Raw genomic sequence first — 27,925 nt, 5'->3', positions numbered from 1 at the left:
ATATTATCTGAGCCAGCTTTGTATTCGCGGATCCGAGATGCTCAGATGACTGATTTGAAGACCCAGCATTTAGCTCGTCTAGGTAACGAGGGTAGCTCGTCTGGATTTCATTATCAGTCAGATGGTTTTCTGTGTTTGTCTGGTAGGCTTGTGATTCCGCAGATGAAGAGTTGCGAGAGGAGATTTTGTCTCAGGCACATCGCACTATGTTGAGTATTCATCCTGGGAGAAACAAGATGTACAAGGATCTACGTACTCGTTTCTGGTGGAAGGGAATGAAACGCAGTGTTTATCAGTCTGTTTCGAGATGTTTGGTATGTCAACAGGTTAAGGCAGAGCACCGACGACCTGGAGGATTGCTTCACAGTATTCCTATTCCTGAATGGAAATGGGAGTTTATCACAATGGACTTTGTGACCCATTTGCCGGTATCCCCGAGGAACTGTGATGCTATCTGGGTTGTGGTGGAACGACTCACCAAGTCAGCGCATTTCATTGCCTATAGCCGAGAGTACTTTGTGGATCGTATGGCACGGATGTACATTCAGGAGATTGTTCGACTTCATGGAGTGCCTGTGAGCATTGTCAGCGATCGGGACCCCAGGTTCACTTCTAGATTTTGGGGGAGTGTTCAGCGTGCAATGGGTACTACTCTCAGTTTGAGTACTGCCTATCATCCGGAGACTGATGGTCAGTCAGAGCGCACTATCCGTACTTTAGAGGATATGCTTAGAGCATGTGTCATGGATTTTGGTTCAGCCTGGCAGGATCATTTGTCGTTGATCGAGTTCGCGTACAACAACAGCTATCATACTAGTATTGGGATGGTACCTTTTGAGGCGTTGTACGGGCGACGTTGTCGTACTCCACTCTTCTGGGAAGAAGTGGGGGAGAGACAGGCTGAGGGACCGGAGCTTATCCAGCAGGCGGTAGACATTGTTGATCAGATCAAGAAATGGATTAAGACTGCACAGGATCGTCAGGCCAGCTATGCTAATATCAAGCGTAGGCCTTTGCAGTTCGACGTCGGGGAGAAAGTGTTTCTGAGAGTGTCACCTTTCCGCAAGATTCTCAGATTTGGCCTTAAGGGCAAGTTGTCTCCCAGGTTTATCGGTCCGTTTGAGATCTTGGAGAGCATTGGCGATTTGGCTTATCGGCTAGCTTTACCACCGCATCTATCCAGTATTCACAACGTGTTTCACGTATCTCTGTTTCGACGGTATGTGGCGGATGAATCTCATATTCTGCAGCGGTCTGAGGTTCAGGTGAACAAGGATTTGACCTATGTTGAGAAACCTATTCGTATCCTGGATTATAAAGATAAGGTTTTACGGAACAAAGTCATTCTTTTGGTTTTAGTTCAGTGGCAGCGCCGAGGCACTGAGGAAGCTACTTGGGAGCTTGAGGACAGGATGCGTAAAGACCATCCTGAGTTGTTTTGATTTCATTCTTTAAGTTGTATTCAGTTGCAAACTCTGTAAACGTTTGATTTGAAATAAAGAATGTTTCTGATTTCTGTATTTGCATTCAGTACTTAAGATCTGATTTCGAGGACGAAATATCTTAAGTGGGGGAGAATGTAGTAGCCCGTACCCTAATTGAGTAATTAAAGGATTAATGCTAATTAATTAAATTGGGTATCGGACGGATCGGAAGCTCCGAAGGCACGATCGGAAGCTCCGATCAGGATTGGAAGCTCCGATCAGGATCGGAAGCTCCGATGAGCGACCGGAGGCACCGATGATATTACATCATCCATGACGATTGGCTAGATCGGAAGCTCCGATCAGGATCGGAAGCTCCGATCACCCCTATCCGAAGTCATCAAGTGATATTTTGACACGTGGCAGATCAGGATCTTCGAAAGCTCCGATGGCAGGATCGGACGTTCCGATCGAGGTTCGGACGTTCCGATCGGGGATCGGAAGTTCCGATCATTGTCTATAAATAGAAGGCCGAGGCTTCACTTTCATTTGCCAATTCCGAGTTTTCCTTTCTATTCTAGTCCTTTTGGAGCTATTCTAGTCTTCTTAGGCTTGGCCCGGAGGTCGGCAAGGCGTTCGATAGTCGTAGCGGAGTTGTGCCCAAGTTCTGGAGGCATCGACATCAAAGGGCTAACGACGGACGAAGGTATAGCTTTTGCTTCCTATAAATAATTAGGAGTATGAAATAGCTTAGTTAAGGCTTTTAGAGCACTTTAATGATAGTAGTATTATTTGGCAGTGTAGAGCAGACTATAGGCGTGGACCTAGAGTTGGTAGAGCTTGCTCTTTTTGAGGTACGAAAGTACTGTTCGAGATATCCTGACTGAGTATGCATGTATTATGTGACTGCATGATTTATATGCCATGATATTATGCTGCATTCATTTGCATCTTGCTGTATCTCTTTCGAGATGTCTGTTAGTAGGGTTGTACCCTATCCTGTCAGTGGATGGACTTCCATCGATTTGGGTCCGGCGTATCCACGGTTATCTCGGTATGGGAGCCACCTCTTGAAGCGACGGCACAGCGTGCTACATACCAGGGCCCGGTCTGTCTCTGTTATCTGATCCTTGACCTCGAGTCTATAGGGAGTTCACTTTGCATGCATGTATACTCATACTCTCAGACTGAGCATTTTATGCTCACGTCTCGTACTCTGTGTTTCTGGACACCCTATTCCATGGGGAAGGTTTGCGATAGGACGAGGAGGGTGGATCCAGGAGGGGCTAGTCAGTGGTTGGCCAGCTGGAGCTTCGCTTGGGTTTTATTACTGTTGTTTGGGTTGATACAGCTATTCGATTTGGTTGTATATTATTTGGATAAATTACAGATTCCTTTACTTGGGGTTGTAAATTGTTTATGGTTTCCGCAGTTTTATTCTGATATTTGTTTAATTAAGTTAATTGCATGCCTAAGTTCTGTTTAGTAGGTGATCCGGGTAAGGGTCACTACAAAGTCGATTCCGTTGGTGAAAGTGCAGTGGAGCCATCACGGTGTCGAGGAAGCGACTTGGGAGACAGAGTCTGACATGAGACATCGTTTTCCAGAGTTATTCGGATGACGTGAGTTCTTCTTACTGTCTTTAGTTCTTTATTCTATCTTATGAGTTGTGATTCTTGTTGATTTCGAGGACGAAATCTCTTCTTAGTGGGGGAGAATTGTAACGCCCCGTTTTTATCTTAAATGAGTTTATTTGAGTTAATCGGAGATTGCAGAGTTCACGAGCCGACTTGATTTTGATCAGGGTCCTTTTTGCAAATTTTGGAAATTTCAGGGACTAAAACGCAAATATTGATTTTTATATATTATCTACAACTTGATTGGATTGATAATAGTCTTCTCCTTCTTCCTTCTTGCACGCCATCTCCATTGAAGCTGACCCAATGAGTTTCCAAGCTTTGTGATTTCATTCCGAGCTCGATCCGGCCGTTGGAATTTATTTCTGAAGGCAGATTATCGATCACTGCAGCGAGAACTCCGTTATACCATAAGTTTCTCTACGATCAGATACATTCTAGTTTTTGGATGTCGTTAGAATCGTTCGAGATTTGAGTATGTTGTTCTTGACAGAGTTCTGATCGTTTATTATCTGTCAGTTTTGAATTAGAGCGACGTTCGGATTTGTTGTGATTTTTGGAAGCCATTTTCAAAAATAATGATTTTGAGATTTGTTGGGATTGCATTGTTGTTGTTGTATTAGCATTGAATTGAGTTGATATCGGTAATGAACTGCTGTCAGCGTTTCCGGTTTGTTCAGTTTTTAGCCGTTATGCCGTCGGTTTGAGTTGTGGGATTTCGAACCGTTTTTGAGTTGTTGAACTTGTCTTGTAAGTTGATCATGGTTATTGATCTTTGATTTGTATCTGAACAGATTCTTTTGGAGTTTGTCAAGCCCAGGGTTAACATCATTTGTTCATTTCAGAGATTTGGATGAAGAATGGTATAGATAATTACCTTGAGCCTTGTTGTTGTTTAGATTGGTTAGACTTTGATACAATCTTTTGTTGTAGCTTCCCAAAATTTGGAACTACTGCCTTGAAAGGTAAAAGCAGTCATTGTAGCGGGATAGCATACTCGGGACTGTGGTTCTCGAGTTTCCCTTTCAAATCACATATTGCATCAATACTTGTTCTAGCATGTGGAACTTGTATTTTGGTTGTTATTTGAGTTGCTTATGTGGCTTATGTTTATGTTTTGATATGCATTCATCTTGAGCCAATCTTGTTTCTAGCGGACAGAACCGCCCCTTTTTGTTTAGACGTTTGGGAACTATGATTGAGTGGCCTAGGTCGTAGTCGTTTCGCCTGGTGCTAGCATACTCATTATAGTTGCTCAAAGTCTAGAGGAGTGGGATACGTGGCACCACCTCGATTGGGAGAGTCGGTGAGTCGTTACGTGATCTCATCCTTGGGATCCCAAAAGCACAGCAGCAATCCCTCGTTTATCAGATTTGATATCCCGGTTTAAAGACATGCATCTCATTACGTTGTTATGGATTTCGTCGTTGTCTTGAAAGCATGATTATTGTTGTATTACTTGTTATGTTGCTTTTACTGGGATTATCATTCTCACCAGTTATCCGGTTGTTGCTTTGTTTTGTATGTGTACTTGGCAACAGGTGGAGCAGGATCAAGTCAGAAGAGGCATGGTTAGCTTTGAGGGAATGATGTAGAAGTGAGACTCGGTTTAGAAGTCTTGTTAGCATGACAATCTAGTTTATGTTTTGAATCATGTTAAGAACTTGAACTTGGATTGGAAGTGGTCTTGCTTGTGGTTAGAACTCTTGTATTCTGTATTCGGCTTGTAATAGCTAGCATCGATGCGTGTGCTTCACTTTTATGTATTTAAATGCTATGTTGTTGGATATATATTAGTTGGATCATGTTAGAGTTCTTTTGGTTATGTTATTGCACTTTTGGAGGCTTGTTTTGAGCCAATTCAGCAGGCCATGCGCGCCCGCGCCTCGGGTGGCGCGCCCGCGTGTCCCGCACTTCGTTTCGGAAGTTTTGGGCAGAGCTTCAGGCGCGCCCGCGCCTCTAGTGGCGCGCTCGCGCGAGGGCTTGGGCAGGACGCCATGCGCGCCCGCGCCTCAAGCGGCGCGCCCGCGCGCCCCTTTAAAAAAATAAAAATATATAAAATGCTCTTGGCTTTTAATTGCTTACTTATTGAATTACTCCTTTAATTGTTGTTTAGAACCGAGGTCTCACATGCCCGCTGCTCAAATCAAGGATTCTGGCTCAAGATGAATGCAATGCAAACATAATTCAATCAACTAAATTCAAGTAAAAGCAAATAACATGCAAGTATGTGATTCTTCGGAACACTCGAATCAAGTCGGATTCGAGTCATTCGTTCCGTTCCATTCTAAGTCATCTTATACCTCTTTCAACAACGTCGATGCTCCAAACCTGGAAACAACAACGATTCCTCAATCAAGATTTAGTCAAACTACCTCAATCGATAATAAGAAATCGATACTATACCGGCTACAATCTCCAAGTTGCACAAAGCTGCAATCCCGCAACTCCACTAGCCTCAAATCAATCTGTACGATAAGTAATAAGGCTCGAGATTAACGTACAACTCAATCGAAGGCTTGTCTCAAACAATTCGAACCGATAGACAATCCAAAATTCAAACCGACGGCATAACGGCTATAATCTGATCAAACCAGAAATGCAGACAGAATAATATCAATCCAATAGACTCAATTGAACCAACAATACATCAAAACAAACCAATTCTAACAAATCATAAAACTCAACTTTCGAAAATCCCTTCAAAAATTCATAACAAATCCAAACGTCGCTCTATTTCAAAACCGACAGATAATAAACGATCAGAACTCTGCCAAGATCAACATACTCGAATCTCGAATGATTCTAACAACATCCAAAAAATAGAATGAACCTGATCGTAGAAAAACTTACGATAGAACGAAGCTCTCGCAGCCGTGATCACTAATCTGCCTTCAGAAATAAATTCTAACGGACGGATCGAGCTCGGGAGGAAATCTGGTAGCTCGAAGAACTTGGGAGGAACTTCAATGGAGGGAGACGTGAAGGAGAAGGAGGATGAAGTGAAAAGATCAGTCAAAGGTCTTATAAATATCTAACAAATCCAATAATTGCACTCTAGTCCCTGAAAAATCTGAAATTTGCAAAAAGGACCCTGATCACAATCAAGTCGGCTCTTGAACTCTGGAATCTCCGATTATCTCAAATAAAGTCGATTAAGATAAAATCGGGGCGTTACAATTCTCCCCCTCTAAGAAAAGATTTCGTCCTCGAAATCAAACACGGTTCCAACACGAACTGTATCTCTCAAATTCTCCTTCAAGTCCGTCAATCAAAAGTCGACTCATTCCCATCAGAATAATATTCCTCTGCTCAGTCACAATCCAATCGTCTATGGTTTCAACTCAAGGCATAACATCTAAGTTCGATCGTTTGATCTGGCTGTCCGTCGTTCTGAGGATATCGAACTAAATAAGTTGAAATCAGACAACAAAATCTCATCAAAGTCCTTGCCGAAAGAACGAGTGCATCAAGGTTCTCTGTCTAAACTGACAGACTTCGGCAAAACATGACATCCGACGACCTCTGACAAGATCTCAATCCTCTAGTCTTGACTGAAAGTCATTCCATACTGAATACGGTAGCAGATTCCAACAATCGGTCAATCAAATCAGATAGTAGATAAAATAAGAACAGCTCAAAACATCGGTTGCTGCATACAATTCCTCAAATAAAGATTCGCAGTCAGAAATCTCATACAATATGATCTTCTTCTTTGTTTCCAAATCAATTCCGTCTGCTAAAACAATTTATCTAACTCTTAAGATTAGAACAGATCACGTGAATTTCCTCATAAGACAAATAGAAGAACAGGTCTTCAAATCAATAAGATTGCTACGAGCTCAAAGTCCAGATTCAGACATTGAGTCTCGAGCGTCTTCAATTGTCTCGACGTCTAGACTATAGCGCAATTCCACTTAATAAGAATACATCTCCAAAATCTCGATAAGAAAAGATCGCTGATCGGCATAAATTCCATCATCAAATCATACAATCTAAGAAGACCATTCGATCCAAAAGAATTCAGACATCGAAGAAAAACATACAACTGCTCGGCACAAACATCTGCTATACGATTCTCAAAAGCTCCAAAAGATCAGTACAATTCTCATTCCAAAAAGATAAGAAATCAACGATAAAAATTCCTAGTCTCAACTAATTATTCTAAAAGATCCGGTTAACAGAATTTAACAACACTACTGGAGTATTCATCAATTTGAATGACTCAACAATGTAAAAGGGGCACGCGAAACATATACAAATTCTTCAATAAGAAGGCAAGAGACTCGCCAGTATCTAACAGTCCAATAAGAAAAAGGAAACTCAATATCGAACGATACCTGATCTGTCATGATCGGGTGCAGCCTGAGTCTGCTGATCCTCATACAGAGCAAAAACTCGTGCCTGCTGTCTAGGAGGTTGGCTTCCATACTGATTACCTTCCTGAATATTCTGCTGCTGAGGTTGGAAAGAGTGGACATTAGGTGCTTGCTGCTGAGGCTGAGCTGTCTGTCTTGAAAAACTTCCACTCTTAGCTTGATCAGGGACACGCTGAGGACACGTTCTTGCAAAGTGCCCCGCCTGGTTACAAATATGACAGCTTCCAAAAATACCTCTACACTGATCACTGGAGTGACGACCTCCGCAATTGGCACAAGACATGCCTGACTGACCCGAACTCTGTCCCGCTCCAAACTGCCTCGAGCCACTAGAGCTCGAAGAACTGATTTCGTGCTTCTTAAACTGCTTCCCCTTCGGGAGATAGTAATCCTTCCTGTTACCTCCACTGCTACCACCCTCAGAACTCGGTGGTTGGTTCTGAAACTGAAAGGATTGATTCTGGTAATGGAACGGTTGGTTTTGGTATTGAGAAGATTGTGCCTGAAAATGTCCTTGCTGCTGCTGAGGCACAAACTGATTTCCTCTCTGTCTCCACAAACCTGCTTCTGCTCCCTTTGCGTGATTCATGGCATCCGAAAAGTTGTTAGGCCTGTTGGTATTTACCAACGTGAAGACGTCGGGGTTCAAACCATTGATGAAGTGATCTGCCTTAGCTTCTTCATCTTCGGCAATTAGCGGTGCAAAACGCAACAGACTATCGAACTTGGCTACGTATTCCTCAATGTTCAAGTTCCCTTGTCTCAGATTTGCAAATTCGGCTCCCTTGTCCTTTCGGTACGAAACTGGGAAAAACCGCTTATAAAACTCAGACTTAAACAGATTCCAATTAATAGTTGTACCTCGGTTCTCCATGGACCTCTTCGTCGTGATCCACCAGTTCTTAGCCACACCTCGAAGCTGATGAATGATTAACCTGGTTCGGCGGTCATCAGAATATTCAAGGGAATCGAACAACTGATCAACATCATCCAACCAACCCTCACAGTCAACTGGATTTTCAGTACCCATCAACAACGGCGGATTAAACGACTGAAACCTCTTCAGCAATGTTTCCATAGGCGTCGCTGTAGCATCCAACTGATCAACCTCAGTACTAGCTTGCTCAATCGCAGGAGTAACTGGCGGTGGGTTCCTGTTAATAACTCGTCGAGGACCCATCTGATAATCAAAGGTTAGGACACATGATATCTCAATCGCTGCAATCGGTGCCCTTGCAACCTCTCAGAATTCCGGATACAGGTGAAATACAGTTCATATCTCAATTAATTCATGCTTTACAAATCACATCACAAAATCATGTAATTCAATTAATTCTCAATAAATAAAGCATGCTCGCATGGTATTTAAATAAATCAATTTAAATAACTCAATCACATGCGAGAATTCAATTCATGCGGACTCGATCTACCCCGCTCACTTCTAAATTCAGTCCAAGAATCTTATCGCTCTGATACCACTTAATGTGAGACCTCGATTCTAATCATCTAATCTTGGAATAAACAATAATTAAGCATACAAGATCTAAGATTAAAAACAAAGGATTTTTTTTTTTTACACAGGTGACGCGCGGGCGCGCCTGACGCCCTGTCCGGGCCTCCGAAAAATAGAGCAGGACGCGCTGGCGCGCCACACCAGGCGCGGGCGCGCATGGCCTGCTGATTCAGCTCAAAATAAGGCTCCAAAAGTGCAATCCAACACCCGGAAAGGCTCCGACATAATTCAACTAACACTTTCCAACAACGAAGTATTCAATTACAAGAAAGAGTAGAACATGCATCAATTCTAAGTTCCAAAATCCAAATACAAATCGAGTTCGAATACAATCTAAGTTCGATTACAAATTTGACTTCTACAATAACAAGGCCTCACTCTATCAACTCATCCACCTAGCCATTTGATCTCTGACTCGGTCCTGCCCCACCTGTTGCCAAGCACACATACAAAGACAAGACAACAGCCGGATAATCCGTGAGAATAATATTCCCAGTAAAAGAGACAAACATGCAATATCAGATAAGCATTTCAAACGAAATACATCAACTTTTAGATATTCAAATATAAATCATGAAATTCCCAAGACAATTCCTAATGCAATGCATGTCTTTAAAATCTGGGATTATCAAGTCGGATAATCGAAAGAGTTGCTGCTTTGCTTTTGGGATCCCGAGGACGAGATCACATAAACGACTCACCGACTCTCCCGATCGAGGTGGTGCTACGTATCTCCATCCTCTAGACTTTAGTGCGACTATAAAGAGTATGCTAGCACTAGGTGAAACGGCTACACCCAGGCCACTCACAATATAATCCCCAAAACGTCTATCATCAAAAGGGACGTCCTGCCCGCTGCTCAAATCAAGGATTCTGGCTCAAGATGAATGCAATGCAAACATAATTCAATCAACTAAATTCAAGTAAAAGCAAATAACATGCAAGTATGTGATTCTTCGGAACACTCGAATCAAGTCGGATTCGAGTCATTCGTTCCATTCTAGTCTAAGTCATCTTATACCTCTTTCAACAACGTCGATGCTCCAAACCTGGAAACAACAACAATTCCTCAATCAAGATTCAGTCAAACTACCTCAATCGATAATAAAAAATCGATACTATACCGGCTACAATCTCCAAGTTTCACAAAGCTGCAATCCCGCAACTCCACTAGCCTCAAATCAATCTGTACGATAAGTAATAAGGCTCTAGATTAACGTACAACTCAATCGAAGGCTTGTCTCAAACAATTCGAACCGATAGACAATCCAAAATTCAAATCGACAGCATAACGGCTATAATCTGATCAAACCAGAAATGCAGACAGAATAATATCAATCCAATAGACTCAATTCAACCAACAATCCATCAAAACAAACCAATTCTAACAAATCATAAAACTCAACTTTCGAAAATCCCTTCAAAAATTCATAACAAATCCAAACGTCGCTCTATTTCAAAACCGACAGATAATAAACGATCAGAACTCTGCCAAGATCAACATACTCAAATCTCGAAATATTCTAACAATATCCAAAAAATAGAATGAACCTGATCGTAGAAAAACTTACGATAGAACGAAGCTCTCGCAGCCGTGATCGCTAATCTGCCTTCAGAAATAAATTCTAACGGACGGATCGAGCTCGGGAGGAAATCTGGAAGCTCGAAGAACTTGGGAGGCGCTTCAATGGAGGTAGACGTGAAGGAGAAGGAGTATGAAGTGAAAAGATAAGTCAAAGGGCTTATAAATATCTAACAAATCCAATAATTGCACTCTAGTCCCTGAAAAATCCGAAATTTGCAAAAAGGACCCTGATCAAAATCAAGTCGGCTCTTGAACTCTGGAATCTCCGATTATCTCAAATAAAGTCGATTAAGATAAAATCGGGGCGTTACACCAAGTAACAAACATGATTCCTAATAAATTTTTCTAACTCTTCATGCATAGCATTGACCCAAATTTCATCCTTTAAAGCTTCTTCAACCTTTTTGGGTTCAATCTTTGACACAAAACAAGAAAATCTTACGTGAGAATACGTAGAACTCATGCATATTAAACCTGCCATGTTTCGATAATCCACTTTTTCTTTCCTTTGAGTTTGCATGTTTTCATGTACATCTCCAATGACTTGTGAGGTTGGATGATTCTTTCGAATTTTGCTTGGACTATTCTTTCCAACTTCATTCACCTCACTGTCCTCATCAATATTCTCATCAGTAGGTTTCTCAACTTTTGTTTCTGAAATTTCTTCAGGAGGTGTTGTCGGAGGTGTTGTAACACCTTGGACAACATCTAAATTTCCAGAATTATCAAGCAGATCATCAACTTCATCCTTAGCTGTTTTCTTCTTTAGATCTACAAAATAATCAAATACAACATTAATAGACTCAAAAATAGTCCTAGTTCTCAAGTTATACATCATATAGGCTCGGCTATTTGATGAATATCCCAAGAACATACACTTATCACTTTTTGCATCAAACTTATCACGGTGATCCCTATCATTCAAAAGGTGACATACACATCCAAAAACATGAAAATATTTAAGGTTTGGCCTCTTTCCCATGAGAATTTCATAGGATGTCATAGTGGTACCATTCCTAAAATAAACTCTATTTCAAATATGACATGCAGTATTCAAGGCTTCAGCCCAAAAGCGTTTTGAAATATTTTTCGAACTTAACATCACTCTTGTCATTTCTTGCAAAGTCCTATTTTTTCTTTCAGCAATTCCATTTTGTTGTGGAGTTTTAGGTTCAGAAAATTCATGAGAAATACCTTTATTGTCACACAAACTTGCAAAAGAAGAGTTTTCAAACTCCTTACAATGATCAGTACGAATCCGGATTACCTTCAAATTTTGGAGATTCGAAATCTTAGTGAGCTGTTTCTTGAAGACATCAAATATGTCTGATTTTTCTTTCAAAAAGTTTACCCAAGTATATCGTGAAAAATCATCCACACAAACAAAAGAATATTTCTTACCACCGAAGCTTTCAACATCCATTGGACCCATCAAGTCCATATGTACATGCTCAAGGCAGCGTGTTGTCACAGATGTTGGCAACACCTCGTGTGGCACCCTAGTCTGCTTTCCTTTTTGACAAGCTTCACACACAAATGAAATACCAGATTTTAAGTTAGGCATACCTCTGATAACATCTAACTTACTCAAGTTCTTTAGTATCTTGAAATTTGCATACCCAATTTTTGATGCCATAGGTCAAATTCAGTCACTTTTGTGTGCCTAAAATCCATCTCTTCTCCAAGTTGATAGCACTTGTCGGATGACCTTGTACCTGTCATGAAACAAAAATTAGAATTATCAAATACTTTGCATAATTTCTTATCAATTTGCACATGCAGATTATCATCACAAAGTTGACTGATGCTTATTAAGTTTGCTGTAAGCCCTTCAACATGAAGCACATTGCGAAGCTTAGGCAAACCAGCAACATTCAGTGTTCATTTTCCAACAATGTTTCCCTTTGAACCACCTCCGTAGGTTACTTTTCCACTTTTCTGTTCAACATAATCAGTGAGAAATTTTTTGGAACCTGTCATATGTCGTGAGCTACCGCTATCAAAGTACCAAGTACCTGAAACATTAGTTCTCAAATCAGTATAAATCATATAACAGTGATTATCAGCTTTTGGTACCCAAACTTTTCTTACAGCGGGTCTATTTCTGTAGATGTTGTGTAAGGGTGTTGGCAATACCTTCGATGCAGATATCTTTCTGTAGTCATCCTGCAGCTTAAAACAGTATGGTTTGATATGACCTGGTCTATGATAGTAGTGAAAAATATACTTACCTTTCCTTCTAGGTTTTGTAGAAACAGTAGGCTGTGGTTTTGGTTTTGGAGGATTAGTTTGTAGTAGCCCGGTTTCATTTTACAAGATTAAGTAATTTTAAACATGTTAGAAAATGACATATAATTTTAAAGTGTCAAAACAAGCTTAATGAGTCCTTATTTGGTGAAAATCAGTGGAAAATCAAATCCGGAACGTCCGAAAATGGTGGGGTAGGTCCCGGGGGTCCAAAATTGACTTCGGAAGGACCAAAACAGTTTGGAGCACACGGACCACTTCGGGCCCTCCAAACCACTTCGGGCCCTCCGAACCCGAGTTCGGGCCCTCCAAACTCAGTACAGAACATGTGTCAAAAGTGGCTCAGACAAGTGGCAGTTCGGACCCTCCGAACCCAGTTCGGACCCTCCGAACTCCCGCCAGATTGAGGTGTCAAAAATGCACTCTACACGTGGGAATCATGCCCAGTTCAGAGCCTCCGAACCCAGTTCGGACCGTCCGAACCCAGGCCTATAAAAAGGGGTCCGAGGCTCTCATTTTGGAATATCAATTTCCTCTCCTTTCCCGATAATGGCTCTATTTTAAGGGCTTCGGGACTCTTTCTTTAAGAGTTGGAGTAGGAAATAGTATTTTTATAGCGGACAGTGTCCGCAGTAGCAGCCAGGCGGCGGAGCTCTGGAGAGGCGTCTAGGGGTCGTAGCTAGGCTATGCCCAGGCTCTAGGGCATGCATCATCAGCGGGCTGACGACGGACGAAGATATGACTTTGGTTCCCTATAGTAAATAGGGAGTAGGCTATACTATAATTAAGGCTTTTAGAGCCTAGTAGGTGATGTTTGGCATGCTAGGTAATGCATGGTTATTTATGTTGTAGTGTTGCATGGTAGGCTTGGACCTAGAGGGAAAGCATCTAGGATCTGCCTTAGTAAGGTATGGAAGTATTATTCGAGATATCCAGATTGAGTATGCATGTATTATGTGTTTGCATGGATTATATGTTTTCATGTTTTATATGCATTTATATATAGAATGCCATGACTGTATGTTGCATACATGAGAATATTGAGCTTTTATTTTAAAGGTATCCTATAGTAGGGCGCTCACCCTACGAGTTTGTGGATGGTTGGATACGTAAGTCTTGTGTCAGGTCACCTTTATGGTTGGACACATGTACTAGTATCAAGTCACCATTATTCACTGGGTATATGAGCCACCTCCTGATGCGACGGCACAACGTGCTATATACCCTGGGCCCGGTCTATGAGCTAGTTTCTTGACCTGAGAGTCTTGGTACCCAGTTCACTTGCATACATGCACACATAACACCGTATACTCATACTCTTGTACTAAGCATGTTAGGCTTACTTCCGGTTATTTTCTGTTGGATGGATGCCCTATTCCATGGGGCAGTTGCAGGTAGTTCTCCCGAAGACAGAGAGGTTAGGTGGTGACCAAGGCTGGATAGCAGGGTTGACCACTAGGTTTTGCTTACCTTGTATTTTGACTTACTTTAATTCCGCAGTTACTCTGATTAAGATTATTTTATTGATTAATTGCATGCTTAAGTTCTGATTAGTAGGTGATCACGGCTCGGGTCACTGCATTTATGGTATCAGATCATTCAATAAGATTCTTTGGGACATAGTATTGATTTTGGGTTATCCTTTGTAGGATTACAAGTGGGATTCGATGACGATAGCAGTATCAGGAATTGGAATTGGAATAGCAGGATGTCTAGGCTTTTCCAAGATCTTCATTGCCAAGGTTGGTAGCAGAAGTTCGTATTATGTGGATCCCAGCAGGATGTAGCTGGAAGAGAAGATCCAGTTTTTAACGCCAGGAGCTTTGCAGGGTTAAACGGAATGTGTGACATGTAGTCATCCATTCTGCGTCGACCAAGGAAGCCACCCCGATAGATCCTACCAAGAGGATGTCTCAAGAAGCTTTGGACATCTCTAGTAGGATGTATTTTTATTTATCTTTGAGACCTTGCGATGAAGAAGGTCTGCTGAGCAGAGGAAAACTTCATGTTCAAGATCAGTAGACGGAATGAAAGACTTCCGCAGGAATTTAAATACTGAATTTCAGTTGTAATCAGATGTGTTAAAGATTTCAGTATTTGATGTACTCAGTTTTGTTTTATTGTACATCTTTTAGTGTAATCTTTTGATTAAGTTATGTATTACATGAGATTGTAATAAAGATTGTATTAGAACCTGGATTTGTGGTTCAAGTGTTGTAATCTTTGAGATTAACTTGGTTATTTTGAATAAAATATTGATCATTGTTTAAATGAGTACTTGGAATTTTGCATGTTTTCAATGAATAGTTCTAGATATTTTACCTAGAATATTCTAGTAAGCCAAGTGTTTTCCAGAGATGATGCGATTCAACAGGGGGCATGAGAGTTTGTTCTAGGCGGGTTTTCTTAGAGCAATTGGCTATTTTGATCTTTTTAGGTTGTTACCTAGTGATGATGGATTTTCATCAGGATGACAGACTAAGGAATACCAAGAGTTGTGTACTGTAATCAGGACTAGACGTGAGAAAGCACGACCCTTAGTCGGTATTACTCTGGAAGTTTTCATACTTCAGAGGTTGTTTTGGAGGCCTTGTACTCCAGGGACTATATAGGGAAGGTTACTCAGTCTGGAAATTTGGCAACAATCACAACAGGGTATGAATTTGGATAGGACAGATACCAGGTGTGGTATCAAGGTTTAGTTAATGTCTGTTTGAGATAAAGATGTTCCGTTGACTGAACAGTCTTGGAATGGATTTTTCCTTGACAAGTAATTGTTCTGAGAAGACAAGTTTTAATCTTGATTTGTGATTTCGGGATTTAATCCATGAGATTAGTTGAATTGATATTCAACAGGATTTAATTATCAGATGCTTACAAACTCGGGATTTGAGTTGTGCCTCTACAGAGAATTTTCCTTGACCAATGATTTTGTTCCAGATAGGAAAATTTTGTAATATCAAAGACTCAAGGTTGAGTTATGCCAGGGTGCTCTTGACTGTCGGGTTCTGAGATTGTATAGTAAGTGCGACCTTATGCCGGTGTATTCTTGAAGGATTCTTTTGTTCCAATTTGGCATTATAGGAAGACTTACCTCAGTCTCGTTGTATGCACAGTCATAGCAATGGGTATAACTATCAGGAAAATATTCAGGATTTATTTGAGTCTTCTGGAATTATACTTGGTACTGGATTAGTTCCAATGGATTTGAGTTATCTTCTGACTTCATCAGAGATACAGACTTTGGTTTCTATGGACAGAATAGTCTTGGAAAGGATTCCTTGACAAGTGAATATTTTGGACGGGTAGTTCTCGCACGTGATACTGGGGGAGAAACAGGAGGTTTTACCAGTATTGTCTGATTCTATCAGAGGTACATTAGTAATCAGGATCTTGATTACGAGATGAACAGGAAATTCTAAGTGATGAGTTTACTTAGGTAAGTTTTCCTGTAAGAATTGGAATTCGACTAATGGATTGCCAAGCAAAGAAGAATTTTATCAGGGCGCTGTGATGACTTATACTGGGAGACGTGAAATGTGATCAACGATAGACATGGGAGAGTATATTTACATTGATATTCTGGAAGTCTTTTGTACTTCAGAAGGGAATGAAAAATTTACTCAGACTAGAGATCATTGCAACAGATACGTTAAAATATAATTTGGTGTCAGTTTGATAACCTTGAAAAGATACTCAATTCTATTGACAGATGTCATGAACCTGCTAAGTTACAGCATGGATTCGTCAGTATGAGAATTCACTTGGATAGTGAAAGCTGAGCACTTAGGTGATCATGTATGTTTTGAAATGGTCAGTTAAAATTGGTGCAAGTTTGGTTCCCAATGACTATTTACAACAATTTGTCTGAGGTAGATACAGATGTTATAACCCCGTGACGAGGGAGCTAAATACACTTTTGAATAAAGAACGATTGAAATTGTTCACTTTTTGGTAGACTGATAAGATGGGTATAGTACTCAGATATTCAGTTCTCAGGAATGATTTGCAGTAATTATCGGACTCCAGTGTTAGAAATTGATCTTGCAAGCGTTAGAATTTTAATGAATACTAACATGAAAGCATCATGTCTTTAGACATGAAAAAAGGATAGCAGCTGAGATCTAAGGTTATTAGATCCAGCGGAATTGGTATCACCAATTTTCCGGGATGTCTATTGGATGCGTTAGGTCATTTATAAGTCTGATTCAATGAGATTGAATCAGGGGTTAGCTAGATTGTTTTGGTTTAAGGACTTTGCCAAAGAATGATGAAACAGTTTTGTTCATCTAATAACGTAAGTTTGTATTGATATTTCCAAGAAGAGAACCTGAGGGGTTCAGGAAATCAAGAATTGTGGACAACGACGTTGTCACAGGTGTTATGACAAGTGTTAGTCATAAAGTATGAGAATCCTTTCGGTGTACAAAGATTTGCGTCCGAGGTTCTTTCCAGTGGAAAGGAATGAAGAAAAATGTGTATCAGTTTGTTTTTAGACGTTTGGTGTATCAGTAGGTCAAGGCAGAACACCGATGACCTAGAGGATTGCTTTACAGTTTATCCATTCCCGAGTGGAAATGGGAGTTGATCATGATGGACTTCGTGACCCATTTACCGATGAGCTCGAGGAATTGTGATGCTATCTGGGTTGTGGTGGACCAACTCACCAAGTCAACACATTTCATTCCTTATAATCGGGACTACAATTTTGACATGATGTCACGGTTGTACATCTAGGAGATTATTCAATTGCACCGAGTGCCTGTGAGCATTGTCAGTGATCGAGACCTCAGGTTTACTTCCAGGTTTGGGGGGAGACTTCAGCGCGCTATGGGTACTACTCTTAGATTGAGTACAACATATCACCCAGAGACTGACGGACAGTCGAAGCGCACGATCCGTACTCTTGAAGACATGTTGCGAGTATGTTCTATGGATTTTGGTCCATCATGGAAAGATCAGTTTCCATTGATTGAGTTCGCGTACAACAACAGTTACCATCGCAGTATTGGGATGGCTTCGTTTGAGGCTTTGTACGGACGACGATGTCGTACTCCACTGTTCTGGGAAGAAGTGGGGGAGCGACAGGTTGAGGGACCAGAGTTAGTCCAGCAGGCTAATTAAGGTTGCGCAGAATCAAAATTCTAGCTATGCAAATGTTAAGCGCAGACCTTTGCAGTTTGAGTTGGGTGAGAAAGTATTCTTAAAAGTCTCGCCATTTCGCAGGATTTTGAGATTCGGTCTCAAGGGTAAGCTATCTCCTAGGTACATTGGTCCATTTGAGATTCTGGAATGTGTTGGAGATCTGACTTACAGGTTGGCGTTACCACCGTATTTGTCAAGTATTCACGATGTGTTTCATGTTTCATTGTTACGACGGTATATGACATATGAGTCTCATATCTTACAGCCGTCTGAAGTACAGTTGGATACGGATTTGATATATGTAGAGAGACCTTTGCGTATCTTAAGTCATAAGGATAAGGTGTTACGCAACAAAACCATTCCTCTTGTTCTAGTTATGTGGCAGCGCCGAGGCACTGAGGAGGCCACTTGGGAACTTGAGAGTCGTATGCGTATAGATTATCCATAGTTATTTCGAATTGTCATATTTTCAGATTGTAACTTGTAAAATGAATCAGTTTGAATAAAAGATGTTTATTCAGTATTTTACTTCATTCAGTACTTAAGATTATTCGAGGACAAAATATCTTAAGTAGGGGGAGAATGTAGTAGCCCGGTTCCACTTCGGGCCGTCCGAACCCAAGTTCGGGCCCTCCGAACTCAGTACAGAACATGTGTCAAAAGTGGCTCGGACAAGTGGCAGTTCGGACCCTCCGAACCCAGTTCAAACCGACCAAACTCTCGCCAGATTGAGGTGTCAAAAATGCACTCTACACATGGGAATCATGCCCGGTTTGGAGCCTCCGAACCCAGTTCGGACTCCGAGGCTCTCATTTTGGAATATCAATTTCCTCTCCTCTCCCGGTAATGGCTCTATTTTAACGGCTTCGGGACTCTTTCTTTAAGAGTTGGAGTAGGAAATAGTATTTTTATAGCGGACAGTGTCCGCAGTAGCAGCCAGGTGGCGGAGCTCTGGCGAGGCATCTACGAGTCGTAGCTAGGCTATGCCCAGGCTCTGGGGAATGCGTCATCAGCGGGCTGACGACGGACGAAGGTATGGCTTTGGTTCCCTATAATAAATAGAGAGTATGCTATAGTTTAATTAAGGCTTTTAGAGCCTAGTAGGTGATATTTGGCATGCTAGGTAATGCATGGTTAATTATGTTGTAATGTTGCATGGTAGGCTTGGACCTAGAGGGGAAGCATATAAAATCTGCCTTAGTAAGGTACGGAAGTATTATTCGAGATATCCAGATTGAGTATGCATGTATTATGTGTTTGCATGGATTATATGTTTGCATGTTTTATATGCCTTTATATACAGCATGTCATTACTGTATGTTGCATACATGAGCATATTGAGCTTTTACTTTAAAGGTATCCTGTAGTAGGGGGCTCACTGTAATGACCCGAGCCATGATCACCTACTAATCAAAACTTAAGCATGCAATTAATCAATAAAATAATCTTAATCAGAGTAACTGCAGAATCTTAAAATAATAAAATACCGGGTAGACAAAACCTAGTGGTCAACCCTGCTATCCAGCCTTGGTCATCACATAACCTCCCTGTCCCCGGGAGAACTACCTGCAACTGCCCCATGGAATAGGGCATCCAGCCAACAGAAAATAACCGGAAGTGAGCTTAACATGCTCAGTACGAGAGTATGAGTATATGGTGTTATGTGTGCATGTATGCAAGTGAACTGGATACCAAGACTCTCAGGTCAAGAAACATGCTCAAAGACCGGGCCCAAGGTATATAGCACGATGCGCCGTCGCATAAGAGGTGGCTCATATACCCAGTGGATAATGGTGACCTGATATTAGTACATGTGTCCAACCATAAAGGTAACCTGACACAAGACTTACGTATCCAACCATTCACAAACTCGTAGGGTGAGCGCCCTACTACAGGATACCTCTAAGGTAAAGACTCAATATGCTCATGTATGAAACATACAGTCATGACATGCTGTATATAAAGACATATAAAACATGCAATTATATAATCCATGCAAACACATAATACATGCATACTCAATCCGGATATCTCGAATAATACTTCCGTTCCTTACTAAGGCAGATCCTAGAAGCTCCCATCTAGGTCCAAGCCTACCATGCAACACTACAACATAAATAAACATGCATTACCTAGCATGCCAAACATCACCTACTAGGCTCTAAAAGCCTTAATTAAACTATATCCTACTCCCTATTTACTATATGGAACCAAAGTCATAACTTCTTCCGTCGTCAGCCCGCTGATGATGCATGCCCCAGAGCCTGGGCATAGCCTAGCTACAACCCCTAGATGCCTCGCCAGAGCTCTGCCGCCTGTCCGCTATAAAAATACTATTTCCTACTCCAACTCTTAAAGAAAGAGTCCTGAAGCCCTTAAAATAGAGCCATTACCGGGACAGGGGAGGAAATTGATATTCCAAAATGAGAGCCTCGGACCCCTTTTTATAGGCCTGGGTTCGGACGGTCAGAACCGGGCATGATTCCCACGTGTAGAGTGCATTTTTGGCATCTCAATCTGGCGGGAGTTCCGACGGTCCGAACTGGGTTTGGAGGGTCCGAACTGCCACTTGTTCGAGCCATTTTTGACACATGTTCTGTGTTGAGTTTGGAGGTCCCAAACTCGGGTTCGGAGGGCACAAAGTGGTCCATGTGCTCCGAACTGTTTTGGTCCTTCCGAAGTCATTTTTGGACCCCCGGGACCTACCCCACCATTTTTGGACGTTTCAAATCTGATTTTCCACTCATTTTCACCAAATAAGGACTCCTTAAACATGTTTTGACACTTTTAAAATTATATGTCATTTTCTAACATGTTTAAAATTACTTAATCTTGTAAAATGGAACCGGGCTACTACACTCACCCTACGAGTTTGTGGATGGTTGGATACGTAAGTCTTGTGTCAGGTCACCTTTATGGTTGGACACATGTACTAGTATCAGGTCACCATTATCCACTGGGTATATGACTCACCTCCTGATGCGACGGCGTAGCGTGCTATATACCCTGGCCCGGTCTATGAGCTAGTTTCTTGACCTGAGAGTCTTGGTACCTATTTCACTTGCATACATGCACACATAACACCGTATACTCATACTCTCGTACTGAGCATGTTAGGCTCACTTCCGGTTATTTTTTATTGGCTGGATGCCCTATTCCATGGGGCAGTTGCAGGTAGTTCTCCTGGAGATAGGGAGGTTAGGTGGTGACCAAGGCTGGATAGCGGAGTTGACCACTAGGTTTTGCTTACCTTGTATTTTGACTTACTTTAATTCCGCAGTTACTCTGATTAAGATTATTTTATTGATTAATTGCATGATTAAGTTCTGATTAGTAGGTGATCACGGCTCGGGTCACTACATAGTTGGTGTGGCCTTTTTGGGTGAGCTTTCAGTACAGCTATTTTCTTTGACAAACACAGGTCCTTTCGAACTTTCACCAACATCAAATTTTTTGTTTTCAAAACCTAGACCAGTCATACCTTCTCTTCCCATCATGAGTAGAGAGTCAATCTTGGTAGTGCTTGAATTAAACTTGGTCAATGTAGCTTTTGTTTTTCCGAGTTCTTCTTTCACTTGACTTAATTCCATATATTTCTTACTCAGCATCACTTCAAGCCTTGAAACATCAGCCTTTAGATCAGAATTTTCTTTTGAAAGAATAGTATTCATCTTATTTATTTCAATCTAGTCAGCATGTAGTTCTTCAAACATCATCCGAGCTTCTTCCATGGATAGTATATCATCACATGAATCATTATTACACACATTATCAGTAATAGAGGAATTTAAACAAACTAACCTTTGGGAGGTGTTATGACCAGGTGTGGCAACACCTGCGGCAACACCTAAAGGATGTACTTGAAACTTCTTTTTGCTTTCCAGTAGGGCAGATAAGGCAGTGTGGCTTACTTCATCTTCTTGTTCTTCTTCATCAGACTCTTCATCACTTAAAGACGTATTCATTCCTTTCCTAAGCGTGTTAGCACACTCATTGGCATAATGTCCAAAGCCTTGACAAGAATGACACTGTACCGTGTCTAACTTCTTAGGTACTGACTTCTTCTTCCCTTCCAACATCACTCGAGGCTTAGGAGTATCAGTAGGTTTCCTTGGTGACTGTTCTGGTCCAGTAATTCTCAAAGGCTTGTTGGAGAACATTGGAGCCTTGAGTTTTTTATCCGTCTTTCTGGTCTCTTTCATCTTCTTCAGATAGTAATTGAATTTCCTAGTCATGAGAGAGATCGAATCATACTCTAAATCAGACTGATGAACTTCTTGGTGGAATTGAACAAATTCCTCGTATGAGGGCTTTGAAGCTTGAAGAACTATTGATTTCCCTTTATCCTTCTCTTGTGATGTAAAGTTCATCTAAAAAACTTGAAGGATACTAATCAGTTCAGTCATCTTCATCTTTGAGGTGTCTTTTACTTCCTCAAGTGCCCAAATCTTCCAATTGAATCTCTTTGGTAAAGATCGAAGAACCTTGTTCACTATATTCTCACTAGCAATAGGTCATCCAAGAGCTTGCGCCTCTGTAGCTATCTCCCTAAGTATCTTATCATAATCAGCAATAGTATCATTCTCATCCATCCTGATATTCTCAAATTTTGTGTTTAGAAATCTCAGTCTTGTTCTTCTCACACTATCAGATCCTTCACAGTGTTCTTGAAGATCTTCCCATGCATCCTTAGCAATGGTGCAGTCAGCTATGAGTCCAAACATTCTCATATCCACAAATGAAAAAATTGCATTGATTGCTTTAGCATTGTAGCTTGAACTTTGTGTTTTCTCAGCAGTCCAAGTTGCTTCTGTATTGAGAACGTATTCTCCTTCTAGATCTAGCATCTTTGGAGGAGTCCAACCAGTCAAAATGCTTTGTCAAGCATGAGTATCCATCGCTTTGATAATATAGCGCATCCTTATCTTCCACAACGCATAATTCGTGCCATCAAGAACCGAAGGTTTCAAAAAACGAGTTCGCAACAGACGATGAGTCCATCTTATTCCCTGTAATAAAATAAACAAACCAGGATCAGTTCTTAGTATATCAAGAATATGGCTGATGGGCATGTTTGTGTTGCATATTTTAATATCATTGTGTTGTTATTTTGCATGCGTTTATGTGTTTTAATTAAGCATTGTGTTCATATTTCATACATCGTGTCTACATTACATTCTCCCATGTTTATTGTATAGGACGTAGTGTTTTGTCGAGGAAAAGATGGAAAAGCTATTGCACGAGAATGAATTACGGAGCAGCAATGATCAGAAAATATTATTTAATTTTATAGAAGTCCAAATCCGATCTCGACCGTCCTGAATAAAGTTCAAGATGTTTAAAGCAGCTGTCCAAATTTCAGCTCAATCCGACGGCTAGATCTTCGGTTATGAATTTTACAAAATCGCTGCTCGCTGGGAGAAAAGTTGCTCGCTCGATCCGCAACATCTTGCGGATCGAGCGGCCAAAAAAATTTGAAAACAGTAGGTTCGGAAAAGTTTCTCGCTCGATCCGCAACATATTGCCGATCGAGCGAGAGGTTCTGTTCGGGAAAAAATCTGTAATTTAGGAATTTTTATTATTAAGGACTCTAGCCTTAATTAAAAGATATATCTCGAATTTTAGAGTCTTAGGGATCATTCTGAAGATCTCTTGACAGCTTGGAACGGGAAGAACGCTCTGGAGGCTAGGTTTTATCTTTCTTGTTCTTAGATTTTAATTCTTCTTGTTTTTATTCTTGGTTGAGGAAGACGAACCCTTGAATTTATTTATCTTGTGAGATTCAGATTTTCATTGTTTGATTTTTATCAAGTATTAAGAATTATTCTGAATTGATTGATATGCTTGTGTATGAGATTTTTAGATTGGCCATCTTAGGATTTCATTATACAGTCGAATGCTAAATTAGAATTCAAATCCGTAATTGTTTGAAACCTCTGATTTGCAAAGCAATTATGATTAATATTTTCTGCTGTTGAATTTGTTAAATCATAGGAATAATAATTGACTAGGCTAAATTCATCCGCTTGTGTATGGGTTGTCTAGCTTTATCAGTTTTACTAGTTTGAATGCTACCGTGGATTTAAATCTGATCGCTGGTATTGGGTTAGTTTATGGGGTAAGGGTTAACTTAGACTGCTGTTGTCTAGTTAACTAAAATTAAGGTGAAACAGGAATTAAATTTCCAATGATGAATATTCGATGTAAATTAATTATTTTTAGAGAATCGATGATCGAGTGAATGATTTCAAGGGTGTAGTCGACCGATACCAAGTCTCGTTATTTATTGATCTTTCTTATTTTAATTCTTGCTTAGTAGTTTTTTTAAATCCAAAAAATCCCCTTTTATTTATTTCCAGTATTTTTAAGAATACAAATAAATTTCACTTTCCTCATGGGAACGATCCCTACTCTAGCTACTACATTTTTATTTAGTTAATCTGAGTTGGGTTAATTTGGGCGCGACACGACTAAGAGCTACCAAATTTTGGCGCCGTTTCCGGGGAAAGGCGTTTAATTTATTTGTGTTTTTGTTTTTGTTTCTTTGTTTTTTATTATTATTTCTCCTAGTGCTACTCTGGTTTGTTTGTGCGTGCAGGTGAATCTTCGGAATTAGAAGAATTTCCATACGACCCAGAGATAGAAAGAATTTTGCGTAGGCGAAGGAGGATTCTTACGGTGTAATGCTTTGAGATGTCAAATCTACAAGTATTCACAAGTTTTACCCAGCAACACGTAGAGCCTTTCTACGCAGCATGAAAGAGATTCAATGATTTAGCAACCCTCTTCCGGTATCATGATTTTTCTAAATATTCTCTCCTTACATATTTTTTTGATGGTTTGGATGCAGTGACAAGAAGATGGGTAATTGATGGAGCTTTCACGGCCCGTATTTCAATATTTTGCCGAGATGATGATACCATGAGACACTTGTTGGATGATATGGCCGAGTTTGACTATTACTGGTATTCACACTCTCAATACCCGAATTTTACAGACCAACCATTTGAGCTTCAAAAGGAGGAGGGAAGTTGTTCGCAGTTGATCTTACATCCGCTAGAGAATATCATGAGCAAGCTTGTGGCATCGACTGTGGAATCTATAGAAGATCTGAAAAAGTCTAGATGCGACCTTGCGGAGCACATAGAGAATCTCAAGAGATCAATTCCCCAGGGACACAGAGAACAGGAAGTGAAGCAAGATACTCAAGCAGTGACCAACCCAATTTGGTTTGATGATGATTATTCAAAGAACCAGGATTGGGAGTGAAAGAGTGGGTGCCCGGTGAGCCAACTTGTGGCTAAGGGCTTTGATGACTCTTTGTATAAACAATCTTTTGTTTAATATAATTTACACTTTTATTAATGGAAATGACTTTATCTTTCTTCATATTGTTATATTGTGATATACTATTGTTGTTTTTATAAAGACCTTGAATATACTATAGTGTATGTAAGATGTGGTAGTACATGGGGATGTCTATCATGAAACACATCTTATAGTCACTGTATATTCTAAACTGTTCCTAGTCGATTGAGCCGTCCGTTAATAAAAATAAGGATCGCTCGAGATTGAGACTAGCATTTGCGATGCAGAGTACCACGTTTCATTGGTAAGGAACATAGAGATGTTCGAAGCATGCAAATGGATATTCATATGATGAATGATCGAATTATCCTATCCGGACTTTCCAAGTGGTTATCACTTATCGAGTGGATAAAGTCCGTGGTTTTGGTTGTACACCATTAGTCCTTACTACTTGAAACATCATTGAGACTCTATATGCTAGTACTGTGCTTTGACTCGTTTACCGACTCTATTGGGGTCATCAGGTGTCGGGATTGGGTACAGTTACAACACATATAGGAGTCGATGCTTTGTTGTCAAGGATTCACCACATACTTGCGAGTGTGGATATCCTATGCGATCTGAGGAGATATTAGTGTGACGAATCTCTGGCCAGAGTACATGATGTGTTTTAAGAAATGGTTTCTTAGTAGCACATGCGATGTCACTATTTGATCTTCAAGATGTATTGCATAGTTATCGAATCTCGAACGACTCTCGATTTACCAATGGTTGTTGATTCGATCGGGATATATGGATGAAGGGACCGTACTGTACGCTAACCAAAATCTATTGGTTCTTGCAGGCACTATCAGTGATACCTAGGGAATCATGGGGCGATGTTGCTAGGCGCTCTTACCATGATTCGATGGGCAAGTCGGAAATTGTTGTTTCGAGTCACAAGGAGTTGTGAGCCCACGGCTAGCTGTATTCCTGAACCATTGAGGGTCACACAGAGTAATGGATTTTTAATCCCCGTTGAGATAGTTAAATTTAAAGAGTTAAATTTAATGAACAAAGAAGTGGGACTTCTTATTTAAGAGTAGAGGAGTAAGATTTCCTAAAATGACATAGGGATGGGCATTTTTGAAAATCACTGAATTCGGATTCAGAAAATTTATCTTGACTCTAAAAGGTGCAGAAATGGTTTCTGTGCACATTGATGAAATCGGTTTATCAATCTGAGTCACGATGAATTTTATATTAATTTCTGAACATGCGGGCTTTGCTTGTCAGGCTTGAACTTATGACTAATGGGCCCTAAGCTGTTAGCAGCCCACATTATAAATAAGTTATTGCAGTACAGAAATTAAAGAACAGAGGTCACAATTTTCGAAAACCCTAGCTGTTTTTCCTACTGTGGCCGCCGCCCCCTCCCCTCTGCTCGGAAAAAATCCAGCCTGTGAATTTTGAATTACAGTCTGTTTTAACGGATCAAATTCGTTAATTCTCTTCGTAGAAACTTCTGATAGATTTTCTAGTGCAATCTATCAGAGGGATTAAATCTCTGTTCGTGGACCTGATTGAAGAACAGTTCGTCCATCAGTTCCAGGGATATACAACAAGAGCAGAGTAATCTGTTGGTGTCCATAATCTCGATTCGAGATTGGAGGTAAAAATTTATAATTGCTATTTAATTTTTACACACACAATTTAATCGTAAAGTTTTGATACCCATTATGGAATCGTTCCATATAAAATTTTAAACTTCCGCTGCACCGGGTATCAATATTGATTGATCTGATCGCCGTTCTACAACAGGGAGAGCGAATCAATTCCTACTGAAGATTTAGAGGTGTTTGAGTCTTCTCTTCTTGTTGAACATCAGCCGGAAGATGTACTGGAAGAAACAATGTATGATGGAGTACCAGTTTCGAAATATTTTGGTTTCCAAGAGCCCGCAGAGATATTCTCTTCCCATGTTTACCAGCTACGGAGTGTTGTTGAGGTGACGAGCTTCATCTGTATATATCTGGCCAAGATTGAGGGCATTTGGAACCAAGACCCATTTGTAGTGTCATATGACACTTATTTTGGGCGTCAGCCGCTCTTTGAGCAGTGCTTCTGAAAGTCAAGCCGATGACTGAAAATCAAGCGCTGGCTGGGAGGCAACCCAGTGTCTTTTTCCTTTATTTCATTTTTTTTTGTTTTTTTGTTTTTTTTGTTTTTTTTTTTGTTTTGTTTTGTTTTGTTTTATTTTCGTTGTTTTCAGGAACCTAGCCGCCCCATCTGTAGACCAATTGTCAATATGAGTCTTTCATTATTAGCCTGAGGCCAAAGAGGACGACAACGCCAACACTTGAACCAGGGGAGTTCTGTTTTAATTTTTCATCTCGTTATCATTTTGTTATTTGTGTTTGTATCGTTAGTACTAGAGCATTGAGGGCAATGCTTTGGTTAAGTGTGGGGGGGGAGTTCATTCGATGGTTTGTCATTTTGTTTGCATTCGTTTGTTGAGTATATGCATATAATTCGTTCCGTATCATTTGTTAGTTTGTTAGTGTTTGTCGTGTTACATGAGTAGGATGATGATTGTTAGCCTATGATGAAATAGTTGAAAATGATGATTTTTGAAAAAATTTTAACTCTTGATCAGATTTGAGAAACCGTAGGTTGTTTGTTGAATATTCTTAAGCACGCATGTTTAA

Source organism: Henckelia pumila, chromosome 3 (genome assembly GCF_033568475.1).
Source record: "Henckelia pumila isolate YLH828 chromosome 3, ASM3356847v2, whole genome shotgun sequence".
Taxonomy (NCBI): Eukaryota; Viridiplantae; Streptophyta; class Magnoliopsida; order Lamiales; family Gesneriaceae; genus Henckelia; species Henckelia pumila.
This window is presented reverse-complemented; position numbering follows the sequence as displayed.